General features: G+C 40.8%; 1 protein-coding gene across 3 annotated transcripts in view; it reads left to right on the top strand.

The window, feature by feature from the left end:
* The window catches only part of RPS6KC1 (ribosomal protein S6 kinase C1), a 335,059-nt gene that overhangs the window by 150,271 nt on the left and 168,115 nt on the right, over window positions 1-16,673 (top strand). Inside the window, exon 2 of one of the 3 annotated variants that reach the window (XM_030196042.1) lies at window positions 2,177-2,369. The exons of the other annotated variants lie outside the window; for them this stretch is intronic. The gene's annotated coding sequence lies outside the window, so the exon portion shown is untranslated. The remainder of the gene's footprint in view (window positions 1-2,176; window positions 2,370-16,673) is intronic. 3 annotated transcript variants of the gene reach the window in all.

The following is a 16,673-nucleotide window of genomic DNA, read 5'->3' as shown; positions in this document are numbered from 1 at the left end:
TGTCTTGATCTGCCTTAAACTTTTTCAGTGAGGCTTCAGCTCAAATACCAAATGGAAAGGAATTCCACTGAGATGAAGCCAGATTTAAAAATGCAGAGTGGGAGTGGTGCTTGGCTAGCGACCTGAGCAGACGCATGAAGTGAGTGCTCTCTCTTCTCATGGCCATATTTATATCAGATAATCGTTCCTTCTCCTAGTTTCAACATTGAAACGTACTTATTGATTCTTTCTTTTACTATTCTCAATGGCATCCTCAAAAAACAGCAAGTCTGAACCTTTAATTCTGCCCTCTCCCAGTAGAAAGAGGCCCAAGCCAGAACTAATTATGCCAGAAGAAATGGTGTTGAAACCCATTGACTCTCAACTTGACTTACTTATCAAAGAAATGTGTGCCTTTAAAGAAATTATGTTGGAACAAGTTGAGGCACCAAAGCTGTGCAATCAGAAATAAAATCTTTAAGTGCTCAATTTGCTGATGCTTGGAAATGCATCAGCAATTTGATAATTTTGAAGAACAGTCATGTGGTTTTGAGGCTAAACTTCAACTCCTGGAAAAGCATGACAATAACATCCATTGATTTATTACAAAAATAATTTGGAAGATTTATTAAATCAAAATCGACTACAGTATCAGAATACTTATTCTTCCATAGGGTTTAGAAGGCTCTGATCCCATTGTTTTTTTTTTAACTGAACTGCTTTCTTAAGCTGCTCAATCTCAAACTTTCCATGCCACTAGAACTTAAGGGCCCATCGAGTCCCGTCGAGGCCTGTTTCTTCGGCAAAACACCCAAGACTGTTTGTAGCCAAATTGCTACGTTTTTAACATGCACTTGCAATTTTAACAGTGACAAAAACTCACTCTCAACTTTTATACCAAGGCAGGTGGCTAGATTGTTTCAGATTTAGCCAAAACTACTGCAGCGCACCAGAAGGAATTTTTCCAACTTCAACAATCTTTGAAAGATATTGGAGCTAAATTTGGTTTACTTGACTCGAATGAGATTGACATAGAGCAACTGTACTCATACCTATCTGGAGCCTGTTGAATTTAAAATTTTCCCAGACTCGATTAGAATGCAGTGATTTCCATGTCTTTGAATTTGCCTCCCCTGCAATATTGCTTACAATCAGATTATATGACAGTAATTTTTTTTTTTTTTTTTAGTCATTTTCATGATGGTGACTGCTTCTGAACTTTAAAGACCATTTGTTCTTTTGCACTTTCTTAAATAGGAATGGGATATTTTAGTTTAACTACTCTGGACGCCTGGAGGTAGTGAGCTCCCTTCATAGCTCTCCCTTGGACTCGACCAAACACACCTATGATATTTTTTAATTCTCTTGCTTTACAAGTAGGAGCCCTGCTCGTTGCTGTGGCTCTCCTTACTGGATTTTTGGAGGAGTCAGAAAATTACTCCCATATTCTTATCAGTACTATTTGTGTATTTTTTTCTTTATATGTCTGTCATACTCATTTAGGGCCCTGTTTACTAAGCCACGCTAGAGGCGTTCTAGCATTTTTAACACACACTAACGCTAGAGACACCCATAGAAATATTTGGGCATCTCTAGCGTTTAGCGCACCTTAGTAAACAGGGCCCTTAATATACTATCTTATGCTGAAACTTCAGAGTTTTACAGTGACTGATCTGCATTTTATTACCTTTAATGTTAATGGGTTAAATCACCATATAAAAAAGAAAATTGATAACTACTTTACAACCTGACGTTATTTTTTGCCAAAAGCTCCTGTTGATTATACCAAATTTCATGTTCCAGGATTTACTAATCATTTTCTCCAGCCATACACAACAAAAGAGGCATTTCTACCCTATTTAAATCCTCATTGAATTACTGAACAATTATCTGATTCTGATGGTAGGTGGTCTTTAGTATGTGCCAGTATTAACTGTCAAGCTCACACTTTTCTGAATGTTTATGCTTGGCATTTATTCCACCTCAATTTCCCCCTCCTCATGCACCTTTTTCCTCTAAAATCATAAAATCCATTATACACCCTGTCCATTTATCTGATTATGCTACTGTGTCACTTTTTTTTGAGATTGCAACTTTTAACTAAACCTCATGTCTCTTGGAGATTTAATAATACAATACTAAACGATGAAGAGCTACTTGAAAAACTCACAAAATTTAACACTGACTTTTTCAACAGAAACAGTTCTTCAAATCTGTCCTCACCCACAGTATGGGAAGCTTACAAAGTTACCCTTCGTGGTGAACTCATATGTTTGATGGCCTGGAAAAGCAAGCAAAACTCCTTGATAGAAAAACAGTTGGAACATGAAATCAAGCAGTTGATTAGTCACATGGCTAATCCCAGTCCATCCATCACAAATTTCTTAAAGGTAAATATGATTATAATTCTATCCTTTCTATCAAAGCTAGAGGTGATATTTTTATCCAGACTTCTGGCTGTTATTCAGGTGATAACAAGATGGGTCACTTACTTGCCAGATTTCTGAAAGGTAAAAAGCACAGAGATTATATTTCTGCTCTACAAATTGATCATGGGTGATTAATAAATGATCCCCCAAATTTTTACCTCTTTATTTGAAAATTTTTATTCTAATCTATTCCTTTAAGAATCACAAAGATCTGTTTAGGATATGCTAAATTTCTTAAACCTGATTATATATCCTTTCACATAAATCGAAAGCTGATTTAGATATACCTATTACCTGAAAAGAAATGTTACCTGCAATAGAGCTCCTGGCTCTGACGGCCTTACTAGTAATTTGTTTTTAATGTGGCATTCACCTAGTCCTGTATTTGCTAGATTACTTTCATTTTATCAAAGAGTATCCTAACCAACAACGTAGATTCACTGAGGCTACTGTTATTATTATACCAAAGCCAGGCAGAGATTCCTGTAAAGTTCAAAACTACAGACCTATTTCACTCTTAAACTTGGATTACAAAATAATTGTTAAAATGTTAACTGAAAGATTAATTAAGGTTTTAGGGTCCTTAATCCGCAGTGATCAAGTTGGATTCATGAAACACAGGTTCACTGGTGACAATTTCATATTGTTTCATAATGTTAATTTTCTGGTCAAGGACATCCTGGAGCCTGTAGTGAGTTTGGCCTTCAGTGCTGAAAAAGCTTTTGATCGAGTCGAGTGGTCTTCTCACTGCAGACTCTATGATGGTTCGGTTTCGGATTTAAAGACGTGGCACCCTTCAGGGATGCTTCTCTCCCCTCTTATTTAATTTACCACTTGAACCACTTTTATCTGCTATACCTCAGTCACCTCAAATCTATGGCATTCAAACTAAACATCATTAGAATTAAACAGGCGGCTTCTGCCGATGATATTTTGCTTTTTATTAAGAATTCACATGGGCATGAAGTAAATTGGGAAAAAATCCAAGATTATTCCTTTAAATGATTTATATTCACCGTCTGATTTCAAACATATGAAGTTTATATGGGCTTATCAAATGTCTAGGTATACTTATAAAGATCCCAAACAGATCCTGATTCTGAATAGTTCTAAAAGTAAAGTCATACCCTCAATATTCAAAAGCATTTAACCAACCAGGATCAGTAGCTGGATTGGCCAGGATTGGATAGCCCCATAACCGGCTATCTGGTGATATTTGGTGGTGTTTTGAAGCGATTGAAGTCTTTTTTTTTTTTAAAGCTTCACAATTGAGATGGCATAAGAGAGTGGAAAACGATAAACTACACAGGCGTATCTAAAAGACTGCGTACAGACTGAAATTGTTTGCGGGCAAAGAAGCAATGCTTCACTAAAGTCAAAATGTGAAGATCAAACAGGAATTGCTGATCTAAGATCAACTCAAAATACTTAAAGGAATAAACTAGAACAAATGGGAATCCTAGTAACAAAGGTACAATGGATGGATGGATGGATGGATGCAAGAGGCAGCCAGTTCTTCAACATTAACTGTTTTTGGATGGTTTCAAAACTAGCCAGTTTTCCTGTAGCCAGGTAGAAACTTTGTCTAGGCAATCCTGTAATGGAGAGAGGTCTGGGATACAGGGATCGGTATAATGAACCAGTAGAATATCATTAATGCTGGAATCCAGGACTATGATTGCCAGTGGACTGAGGAAAATATTGAACAACAAAAGGTGAAAGGACTGAGTCTTGTGGAATTCCATAGATTCAAGAATGAACAGATGAGGTGGCATGGTGAGTAATGACTTTAAAAAGGTTGAGCTTGAAGAAAAGATGTAAACCGATACAAAACACAGGCTACTAGGCTGATAGCAGCCAGCCTAGCGAGAAGAAGCTCATGATCGACTAGATCAAAAGCTGCCAAAAGATTTAGTGAGGCCACCAAGGCTGTCTTATCTGAGTAAGAGGCACTATGAACTTTGTTGAGGAAGTAAATGTTTCTGCTCAATGCCGAGGCCTAGAGCCTGACTGGCGTAGATGGAGGACATGGGACTGGAAAAGCTTTTGAAAAACCAACTTCTCTAGGAGTTTTGATAAATATAGTAAATTGGACATAGGCCTATCATTGGTACAAGTAGATGGATCACGATTGTGCTTATTCAACAGAGGATTAACGTGAATTTGCTTCCAGGCATCTGGGAAAGAATCAGATGAAAAGTTATTGTCAATTGACAGAACAAAAGGAAATAGTCTAAGTTTGGGGACATTGATCCTGGAGGGGAGAATAGGATCAATAAATCATATTGTGACTCTTGAGAAGGAAATGACACTTATCAAGGAGAAAGAAGTAGCCTAATTTGACATCAGTGATTACATCAGTTGCTTGACAGTTTTTAATAGATATGTGACAAGGCGCATGCTCCAGTGCTCGCAGCATTTTGAAGCAGGCAGTAGCCATGTTGAGTGATGTTATGTTTTAGTGATATTTTTTGAATAATATCTAGCATTCTTTTTTGTGTGTTACCAGATGCTTTAAAATGTAAACGTTTTGGAAGGTGGTGAACTTCTTAAACTTACGAGTCCCCCTTGACACAGGCATTGCTTATGCCAAAACACTTTCTTTGGGGTTTGACTTTGAATCTTCTTTGAGCACGTTGAAATTTAGATAAGAGCACTTCAGTTCAAATATTCACTCTTTGGGGTAAATGATTATATTGTCCACAGCTTTGATACCATCCCTTGATGTTTACAAGTGGCGTTTTAAGTATGATACTCCTTTCTACGTTATATAATATAATAATATAATTGAATATTGTGAAAGAATTAGACATTCTTATGTCTTTGTTTACATTGTCTATTTTAAATATATTTTTCACCATCACCTTTACTTTTGTTGGATTTATATTAGGTGATTGAAATTATTACTCTATTTTTTGTTATCAAATTGCCCAGAGTATAAGAAATAAAAGTATACACATAGAGGGTAATTTTATAAAGGTATTTTTGTGCTACACATGGTAACAAAAAGGCATGTACTTTTACCTGTCCCACATGTAGATGTGCTCAGGGGTGGAGTCACAATTTATGTGCATAGTTTATTCAACTCTGGTTGCCTTATTGGACAGACTGGATGGACCATGCGGGTCTTTATCAGCCAACATTTACTATGTTACTATGAATTCACATGTACCCACATACTATATGTGCTAACATTTATGCCTTTTCTCTAACAGGTATAAATATCCACAGCTTCAATCTATGTATGATTTTTGCAGAGTATTTTATAAAGAAACATAGGTGCTAATATGCGTTTATAAAAGAGGCTAAAACCAGGGATCTGCTTGCCTTCCAAACATAGATGACCTGTTATAAAATTATCCTAATGAGGCCATTTTGAGTGTACTTTTACTTGCTGTGAGCAGAGGTTTTCCTGGAGACAGGGTTTGGACTTAACCCACAAATTTTAAGATTTCTAGTTGGCATGAAAATTTTCTCATGCGTGCGTTGTAAATAGCAGGTGTAAATGGGGGCATACAGTTTTAGTGGGTTAATTTTCAAAGGGAACGTGTACTTTCCCTTTGAAGTGTGGTGTAACTTTTTCTCATACTGGCCGTACAAAGTTAGGCAGCCTGTTATAGAATTATATCAGTCTAAGTAGCTTATACTGATAAAGAGACAGAAAGCAAGAAATAAGTAGATTCATAAGTGAACACAGTGACAAATACAGATTAAAAATGTAGAATAGCAATAGAATACCATTATGGAAAAAAGAACCCATGGTTACCACAACCTTGGTTTCCCAGTTTGAACAGTAAACCACTGGGAAAAATACTCCCTGCATGCCAAATGAGTAAACACGTGTAAGATAAAGCAAGCCATAGTTTGTAAGGAATTAAGATTGTCATTCCGTACAATACCTTTCCTGCACACTTGGGGCCTGCAGGATGTGGTACTGTGAGAGAATCCATTGAAATTAGCACGATAGTGTACCAAGTATTAGGCTGTCATCACTTGGAGCACTGTGCAGTCTTGAATTCCTCGTGTGAAGGAAAATATAGCACTCTTGGCGAGGGAGCGAAAAAGAGCAGGGAGAATGATTAGTTACCAACAGCGTGTGATTTCAGCTCTGATAATGGGCTGAAAGCTTTTTCTTTGGAAATGAGGCATATAAAGGGATTTCATTGTGGTATATAAATATTTAGATTTTCACTTCTTCCAGTGTAATAGTAAAATGCTGTGGGCTGATTTATAAATGGACTTTTTTTTCCTAGTCACTGAATGGGGGCAAAAAACTCTCGCCTTATAAATCAGGCTGTGTGTACAAGGAAAGCTGAAGAATCCATGCTGGTGCTCATTGAGCCCTCTTATTATGAATGAAAACCCTGCGCATATCGTGTCTTGGGTTCTGAGAAGCAGCTATTACCATAGCCTTTGACTGAACTTGCAGGCATATTGACACATTTTCTTTCAGAAGCTGAGAATATACTGCAGAAGAGTTGGTTCCCTAACCTACTTATTATCTGTAAACTAATGTGTAATACAGACCTTCTGTTTCCATAAAAGCACAGATACTGTCTGTGTCAGAAACAAAGCCACTTTAAGAATAACAGCTCAGCGTGATGGCTACTACTATACTCACCTTGCATGGTAGTATCTTTGATGAAGTGGGTCAACCCTCTGGCTAAAGAAAGGTCAACTATGGGTCCTCGCAGAATATGTCAAGTACTTTTCAACTCTTGTCTTTTGAGGTCCTGTTTTCATTAAGTGTAACAACAGCACAAGCAGTGTGATTTTATAATTGACCCTCATACGTATCATTATCAGAGTGTCTAACAGTAAAGGCAGGTATCTTGTGGTAGTGTCTTTTGGTACCAATACTGAAATAGCTCGGAAAAAATGTGTGTGTGTTTTTTTTTTCGGGGGGTGGGGGGAAGGGAGCGGGTAGGGAAGATGCAGTAGGTAGAGGGATACATTAATGAGATTTGTAAAGGCAGAAAAATAAATGTCAAACTTGAGCTTCCTGAATTGTGAGCAGTTATAGCCTGTAAGGTGGCAGGAATAATGGCAGTCAGAAAGGAAAAACCAAGCATACAAACCAAGATACAGAAAAAGTAACACATTTAAGAGGAGTAGCCTAATGGTTAGAACAGTATGCTGACAACCAGGGAAGCCCATTTCAAATCCCCTACTACTCCTTGGGATCCTAGGCAAGTCCCTTAACCCTCCATTGCCTTAGGTAGAAACTTAGTTTGTAATCTCTCTCCAGGAACAAGAAAATGCCTAATATACCCAAATGTGCTGAAAAAAAGATGTGAACTGAACCCAAATAAAATAAATTTACCAAAGTGCATTAACCAATTAACATACATTAAATAACACAAACCCTCATTATTTTTAACGGGTTTTAATTACTAACTACACACTTAACTTGGATTAATGTGTGTTAATGAGTGGAGGAGTAGCCTAGTGGTTAGTGCAGTGGACTTTGATCCTGGGGAGCTGGGTTCAATTCCCACTGCAGCTCCTTGTGACTCTGGGCAAGTCACTTAACCCTCCATTGCCTCAGGTACAAATAAGTACCTGTATATACTATGTAAACCACTTTGAATGTAGTTGCAAAGACCACAGAAAGGCAGTATGTCATGTCCCATTCACACCATTCCCTTTCCCTAACTGATTAAGGCATGTTAATAATTGAGGCCCTCAGTAATTCTCTCTGCCTTTCAGTCCCTCACTGGAAATGTCATAAGGGAGGGGCCAAATTGTGAATTGATTATATTTAGAGGCCAGTTTTCATGTTGGCTGCATAAGGACAAATACCTACATAAGTACATAAGTAATGCCATACTGGGAAAAGACCAAGGGTCCTTCGAGCCCAGCATCCTGTCCACGACAGCGGCCAATCCAGGCCAAGGGCACCTGGCAAGCTTCCCAAACGTACAAACATTCTATACATGTTATTCCTGGAATTGTGGATTTTTCCCAAGTCCATTTAGTAGCGGTTTATGGACTTGTCCTTTAGGAAACCGTCCAACCCCTTTTTAAACTCTGCTAAGATAACCGCCTTCACCATGTTCTCCGGCAACGAATTCCAGAGTTTAATTATACGTTGGGTGAAGAAATATTTTCTCTGATTTGTTTTAAATTTACTACACTGTAGTTTCATCGCATGCCCCCTAGTCCTAGTATTTTTGGAAAGCGTGAACAGACGCTTCACATCCACCTGTTCCACTCCACTCATTATTTTATATACCTCTATCATGTCTCCCCTCAGCCGTATACTTATTTGTCTAGGGGCTTTGTACCACTTCATAAAGTAACAATATGCACTTTCTTTCTGTTTGAAAATGCTGCAGGTGTAAAGAATGCTCAATCACTTGTGCTTGTTTCTTGTGTGTGTAGAATTGTGTTTCAAGAGTACACGTGGATTTGACAAATGCAGTCTATGCATATTTTTCTCCCCTAATCTAAATGTGACCCTCCCCTGGGCTAGCCCAAGGGTATCTGATGATCTAGGTGAACCTTCAGGCATGCGCCCCACCACTACCTCAGGGACAGCTCAAGGCCTTCTTACCCCCCCCCCACCCCAATAGCCAAGCATCTCCCCTTCCCTTTCTTACCCCCCATAGTCCAACATCTCCCATATTTCCTTCTCTATTCCACAACAATCCAGCATCCCCCCTCCCCCCTCCGTCCATTATGTCTCTGGAAATGCTGTGTATACCTTTATATTAATAACCCCCCCCCCCCCCAAAAAAAAAAGGAAAAAACAAAATCCTCATGGAGTAGTCAATCCATGAGGCCAACCAAAATCAGATGAACCAGAGCAGTGTATTGATGAATACAAAATCACCTCTGTCAAAAATTGCTTTATTAGATGTCCATCAGAAAATATAAAATCCTAATTGTCCATTCATAAAGTGAAGAAAGAGCTCATTCATGTATAAAACGGAAAACAAAGACTCAACATGGCTGTGTTTCAGCTTCAATGTCTATGTTAGGAGTCATATAATCCAATAGAATGCATAGATGTTATAGATGTATGAAGAAAACATATACTTTTTGCTGGTGAGCTCACCCATATTCAATCTTCGCCAAAAGTCGTTGAGCTTTTTAAATGACCACTCTCTGCACTGCTTGCATCTGGCCGCCACTCCTCTTCCACACCCTAGCCTGGGGAAATAGATAAGCAGATAGTCACTACTCACACAGACTCTTGTATACACAGTCCATTACCTCCCTTTTCCTTTCCTACATCCCCCGCCAACAGTCCAGTACATTCCGTTCACCCCCCCTCACCACCCATGTACTCAGAATGTCATCATCATCATCAATTTTATTTGATATTCCTCAAAATTAAAAAAAGTATTTAAGTGGATTACAGATTTATTTATGTTTGTAATTTCATTTCATTTTTTGCCCACACTATTAATTAGGTGGGTAACAACAAATACATTCATAAAATCATATCAAAATAAAAACAAACATGCATACTGCTCTACACACCTTCATGAGAAACTACTACTCCATTCCAATAGACTCTGCAGAGTAATACATTAAAGAAAAGGGGTGCAAATACTAGGAAAGGAGTGCAAATCACAAGGGTTGATATGAAAAGGAGTAAGGGTAAGAGCGTTGCCACAGAATTATACCATGAACAAAGTCATAGCCCTGAAAAAATTCCACTCATAGAAAAATGCATGATTGTAATAATAATTTAGTGCAGTTTTAATTACACAGAGTGAGGTCTCTAGATGAATGTATGGGGATAGTCCATTCCACAATACAGCTGCCACAACTTGAAAACAGGAGTGGCAGATAGAGTCTAGGTGAATTTGCAGTTGCGTAGGAACCACTAATAGATTTTGCTCCCTTTCCCATCGCCTGTGTTTAATATCTCTTCCCTTTTCTTTCCTCCTACCCCCTTTTTTCGGAGCACAAGAGTCAAAGAAATTCAGTACCAGCTTGGGGCCTTGAAATACAGGCTTGTGTTCAAGTACTGCTGCATCTTCTCCCGTCCAACACAGGATTTCGCTTGGAGGGGATGGGGTGGACAGGGCCAGTGCAAGGGTTTCTGGCGCCACTCTGCAACTTATAAATCGGTGCTCTCTACCCAAGTTTCAGGTTTATTAAGCTGCTTAATATACTGTCCTAGGGACATTATAAATCTATAAGGAATAATAAAAGCAGAAAAGAACCCCATATACAAGAGGAGAGAGATAGGTGCAAAGAAGGAGGAGAAGAGAACATCTAAGGGGGTAGCAGAAAAAAAAAAAATAATCTGGCAGTATCCACGGAATCAGCAGTCCGTGAAGTGTGGCTAAGGCTGAAGGTAGCAACAAAGAAATAGGTCTGGAAGACCCAGAGCGGAGGTACCAGTTCTGGCAGTGGCAGGCAGCTGCAGCAACATTTAGGAAGATCAGCGTGGGCTGGTGCAACAGGTAAAAGTGGTGCTTGGCTTGTGGCAGCTTTGGCACCCTGCAAAGGTCGGCGCCCTGAGACCTGCCATGTCGTGCCAGTCCTGGGAGTGAAACAGACAAACAGGCATATTTTCAAAGCACTTAGCCTCCCAAAGTTCCATAGAAACCTATGGAACTTAGCCTCCCAAAGTGCTTTGAAAATATGCCTGCTTGTGTGAGCACAGGCCCATGCTTCAAGGCTCCACATAGGCACTGAAGCCATTTGCTCTGGAAAAGGGAGAGTGACAGTGGCAGCAGCAGGAGAACGGGGAAAAGGGGGATGTTGAGAGATGCAACACTCCGTTCTTACTGCCACAGTTTCCTCTTCCAACTGCTGCTGCCCTTGTGGCAAGGCAAGCCCTGCTTTCCCCCCGGCAATGCCTTCTCTGACTATGATTAAAATAGTGTTCAGGTACAGAGTGGACAATTTTCAGATAGTTGGTTTACATAGGTAAAATTCTTTTTCCCTTTAGGTAATAAATATAAATAAAACAGAAAAAGAAGATAAGATGACTAACATTACATTTTGTAACTAACATTCAAAAGCAATACCACCTTCTTTGGATCTGAAGAACAGTTTCGAGTGTAAAACATTGTTGCTCACCTCTAATAGATATTTTCCAACACTCGTGGGTGACATCATTCTGTGTTATCAGAAGAGGTGTGAAGTTCTGGGGATATGCAGCCTTGCTGCCTGCAGGGATTTCCTCAGCTCCTAGGTTCCTTAGTTCAAGAATTAATGTAACTCTTGGGCAGGGCCGCCGAGAGATTGAACTGGGCTCAGGGCAGCGCTGCTGCCGCCCCCCTCGCAATTGTCATCCGCTGCTGCTGCAGCCCCCTGATCGCTGCTGCAACAGGATTGAATTGTAGTACCTTGGCTTCCGGGGATCCCGAGGCCCCGCCAGCAGAAGACGCCTTCCTCCAGCGCTGACTGCCTGCCCCTGTGGCTGCTTTTTCTCTTAGGGAATTCTCAGTTTCAAAACTGAGCATGCGCACCTGAGAGGAAAAGCAGCCGCTCCACAATGGGCAGAAGAGCAGCGCTGAAGAAAGACCTGCAGTGTCTGCCCCTTTGGGTCTCCCCAGCCTTCAAGGTGGGGCTCGGCACCGGAGTTTTCTCTCTCCTTCTCCTATCGGGATGTGATCACTCGGGTCCCGTCAGGACCAGGAGAGAAAGACCCCCCTCGCTGGGCCCCCCTTGGAGGCCCGGGCCCGGGGAATTTTGTTCCCCCTGCTCCACCCTCTCGGTGGCTCTGCTCTTGGGGAGGTGTTTTCTGATCAGTCCTGTTTGAACAGTAAACAGCAATGCTTTTTCAACTGACAAGCAGAACAGACTGAGACAGACAAGTGGATTTCTTCCAAGCTCAGGGCTGCTCATCTCTTTATGTATTTGATTATTTTTCTGGAGCAACCTGCACAAGAGTTGCAATATCACACAGACAGATTGGCCAACACAACATGACCAAAGGAACTGTCTCTTAGTGTGGACAGGTCTAAGCAGTAGTGTGAAGTAAAGGTATGAAGTGAAGACCAGCAATGCAGACTTCAGGGATGCCACAGTCGCTGCAATGGCTCTGATCTGATGAGATTTCGCTTGAATTGCTTGAGGAGCACCTGTTTTTCATAACAGAATTGGATGCAGGGTGCTAGCCATTTGCTAGATTTCATTTGATGACTGGAATGTAAATTTTGTTGGGTTCAAAGGAGACAGACAGCTGTGTGGACTTTCTGTTAGATTCAGTTCTTTCAAGGTAGCAAATGAGATTCTGTATAATAGTCCAGAGTATGGAGGGTTTTCTTATGTGGATTTTTATGAAGCTTTAGATAAAAAGCAAGAAACACTGTTTCCTTGTTTACATAGAAATTAGGGCTACGTGTCTAACGCCTCAATTAACGCACTATTAACCGCAATTAAAAAAGTTCATTGTGATTAGTGGTGAACTACCCTCCCTCCCCTGCTCGCCCACATGTATGCATGGTCAGTGCGGCATCTCTCTCTTCCCTCCCCTCCTGGTTTACTTTTTTTTCAGTATGGTATGGAACCGCTGCCTCGGCCTGCACTAGGCCTTTCCCTCTGACCCTTCCCCTTCTGCTTCAGCTTCCTGTTTTCAGAAGGGGGCAGGACGGGTCAGAAGGAAAGGCCCAATGCAGGCCAAGGGAGTGTTTCAGTACCGCTGCTGCTGCAGGGCGAAGATTTACTGAAACAAAAAAAAGGTAAACTGGGAGGGGGAGGGGAAGGGGGAGAGAGAGAGCTACTGGCGGTCTGGGAGGGAAGGGAGAGATGCTGAACTGACTATGTGGGCAGGTGGGGGAGGACATCAAGGGAGAACCGTGGGAGGGGAGATGAGGCATGCACATTAGAGAGAGATACAGAGTGAGAGAGAATTGGTGAAGACACAGGAGGCACATGAGAGAGAAAAGTGGGTGATGGCACGGGGGAGGGGGCACATATGAGAGAAGGAGAGAATGGGCTGAGGCCCCCTCCAAAGCTACAGTACCTGTTCAATGGCTGGTGGGGTAGCTGAAGCCCCATCAACTGAAGAAATCTGCTGCTTGAGTCACCCCCTTCATCCTCGTACTGCCTTGGGAGCAAGGAAGTCAGCGAGGTGCCTCCAGCCACAACACTTGCACTTCCCAAGCATGCTCAGTTCGTGCATGAACTGAGCATGCTCGGGGCATGCCGGCATCGGTGGCTGGAGGCACCCCGCTGACTTTCTCGCTTCTGAGGCAGCATAAGGAGAAAGGGGGCCGCTTTGGCAGTGGATTTCTTCAACTGGCAGGGCTTCGGCATCCTCACCGGCGAAGGTATGATATCTAATGTAGGGGGATATGGAGTGAGAGGAAATGCATGCTCCCCTCCCAACGGACTGCTGGCTATGTCCCACCTTTAATCACACAATTAATCATGATTGAAAATTTTAATCAAAATGCAGCCTTAATAGAAATGTGTGATCACTTTTCATGAATCTGAAGAAGCAGCTTCCTATAATGAAACTTAGAGTATGCTTCACATATCACTAGGGCTTGAAGTTCATTTATTGTTCTAGCCTGGAAAACTTCTAGGTGGTATTTATTTATTAGGATGTATTTACCACCTTTTTTAAGGAATTCACTCAAGGTGGTGTTACAGCAAGAATAATTCAAACATAAGCAATAGACAATTACTGCAGTAAAAATATTGAAACAATAGTACAAAGTATGACAATGAGGCTCATTTTCAAAGCACTTAGCCTCCCAAAGTTCCATAGAAACCTATGGAACTTAGCCTCCCAAAGTGCTTTGAAAATATGCCTCATAGTATGCTACATAACTACTAATGATTCTGGCTTTCCACTTTCACTGTGCTACATTGCATTGCCAACACAATACGCAATAAAATATTTTAATAGCACAGGGTGTAAGCAAAGACGGAACATATAGATAGGTGAGAGAAAAAAATAAGGTACCAATTTAAAGAAAGTTGCAAATGAGTTCAGAAAGGTTCCTGAATATTATTCTAGCTAGGGTAGGAGTGGATAAACATGTCCTGCTATAGTATGGGCATCTGGTGTCATTCCTTGTGTGTGTGGGACTAACAAGTTAGTTATATAGATATAGTTACATAGATATATATAAGTGAAGCAAACTCCTTTGGTTCAAATAGTGACTTCATAAATGATGCTGCTGCTGTCTCCTAATATGTTTGAGGTAGCCTGCAGCTTCCATTCAATCTTTATCTATTTCCCCCATTCTTTTTTCTTTCTTTCTACTTTCCTGGTGACACACTGTAGTTCCTTTCCTCACTGTTGATATTAATTGGATATGTAAACTGCTTTGATTTGCATCCTGAACGGCAGTATGTCATAATGATGAGGTGTCATGGCACAGGAGGCTTCCGCAGCGGTGGTTTGACATGGAAAAGCCCTTTCATAAACCCAAGAAATAAGATATTGAGAAGCCGTAAGCTTATTAACTGGAGCTCGATAGGCTAGCTGAGATATACTCTGATGGAAAGTGCTTGGAGTCCCAGGTGATAGAAATGACAGAAGTTGCAAAAGACAGTGTTAAGGGGCAACTGAATGGGCTACTGGCCATTCAGGAAACACAAGAAGGAAGACCTTTTCCAATTTAAAGTGTAGGTTCATCTGATAGATGGATTTCTTGTAACAACTAGCATATCCTGAATCGGCTCTTGTAATTCTAGACAAAGACTAAGGGCTGCTCATTTTCCCTGCTGTGAGGGCTAATGATTTGAGATTGGGATGGTGAAGACAGCTTTTTTCAGTAACAACGGTAGTCTTCATGGAGGATCTATTGCAAGCCTTTTTAGCAGATGGAACTGGTTCACTATGGGTCTATAAGAAACAGAAATCCTGCAAAAAAGCTGGGTCCCACAAGACCAAATCACTAATACAATTATTAGTTTGATAATACACTAACTGCATGTAGGCATAGATAAGGAATAAGTGTGAGACAAAGTGGCAAAATATATCAAATCCTCATCTTCAAAAAAAAAAAAAATTGTCCCAAAGAATCCCTACAACTTCCAAATATGATAAGGACCCAGGAGCAATATTGAGGTTTAAACTGAATATGCCTAGATATATAAAAATGAGGATCAATGCACATAATGATCCCAAGCTCGTAAAGCAACAAGAGATGCTTGAGAACACTGATCCTTCAATAACCAACTATGAGGAAGGAGCCAAATCAGGTAGGACAGTGGTAAAGGGCCCATCAGCCATTACTCAAGCCAAGAGTCTCAGTTTCAAACCCACTCCACCACTGCCCTGGCCTAGGCAGCTGAGTGGTAAAGTATAAAATTTGGAACATCCAGTTCCCCAACCCTATGAGCCGTATGTAAAATTAAGCTAGCTATATGAGGTTGGAGATACTTTATGCAAGAAGGATGGATTGGGATATGTGTGTAACCATCTTTGAGATCCAATGTGTACACAGCTAGTCTCCTTTGTTGAGGAATCTCAAGATAGAGGAAAGAGTGTTTATCTTTGTAAAGAAGGAGTTTGAGGTAATTGAAGTCCAATTTGGAGGTGCAAGCCTCAGTTCCTTTTGAAAATCAGGACATACTTGCAGTAAAAGTCTGTTTTCTTTCCTGTGGTGGGACCTGCTGTAGTTCATTTGAGCAGAGGAGATCAACTTCGTCCTGAAGCAGGCAAGTGTGTGCCTGGGGAGATAAGCTCACTGTGGAGACTGACCTACTACTACTACTACTATTTAGCATTTCTATAGCGCTACAAGGCGTACGCAGCGCTGCACAAACACAGAAGAAAGACAGTTCCTGCTCAAAGAGCTTACAATCTAATAGATAAAAAATAAAGTAAGCAAATCAAATCAATTAATGTGTACAGGAAGGAGGGGTTGGGTGAGGAATTTCAGCTGGTAACCAGTCCTTAGTATGCTGAGAACCCATGACTCCATGGTGATCTGTTCCCAGCGCTGAAGGAATATGTGAACTGTTCCTCAGCACTCATTAGCCTCTGCTAGCATAGCTGTTAGCTGTGTCAGAGCCTGTTCAGAGAGGCTGGACAAGAATATTTGTATTTTTGAAAAATGGTATGCATACATTGTGGCATATAAAGATGATGAGCTGCAAGGCCTATTGAAAGCATAGCCCCCTGGAACACCTTCTTGCCAAGATGGTTTAAGGGCCGTGGTTCCTCGCCACAAGGAGTATTAGGAAAAAGAAACTCTACTTTTTAAAATGTCATCATGGTTATTTCAACCATGATTGAGGAGTTCAAGAGCTGAGATTTGTTGCCTTTGATCTTGCAACCCATTGGATTCTAGAAAGGTCAGTATCCTTCCTCCATTACTTTTCCACCCATCA

The sequence above is a fragment of the Microcaecilia unicolor genome, chromosome 3, assembly GCF_901765095.1.
Source record: "Microcaecilia unicolor chromosome 3, aMicUni1.1, whole genome shotgun sequence".
Lineage (NCBI taxonomy): Eukaryota > Metazoa > Chordata > Amphibia > Gymnophiona > Siphonopidae > Microcaecilia > Microcaecilia unicolor.
This window is presented reverse-complemented; position numbering and strand designations above follow the sequence as displayed.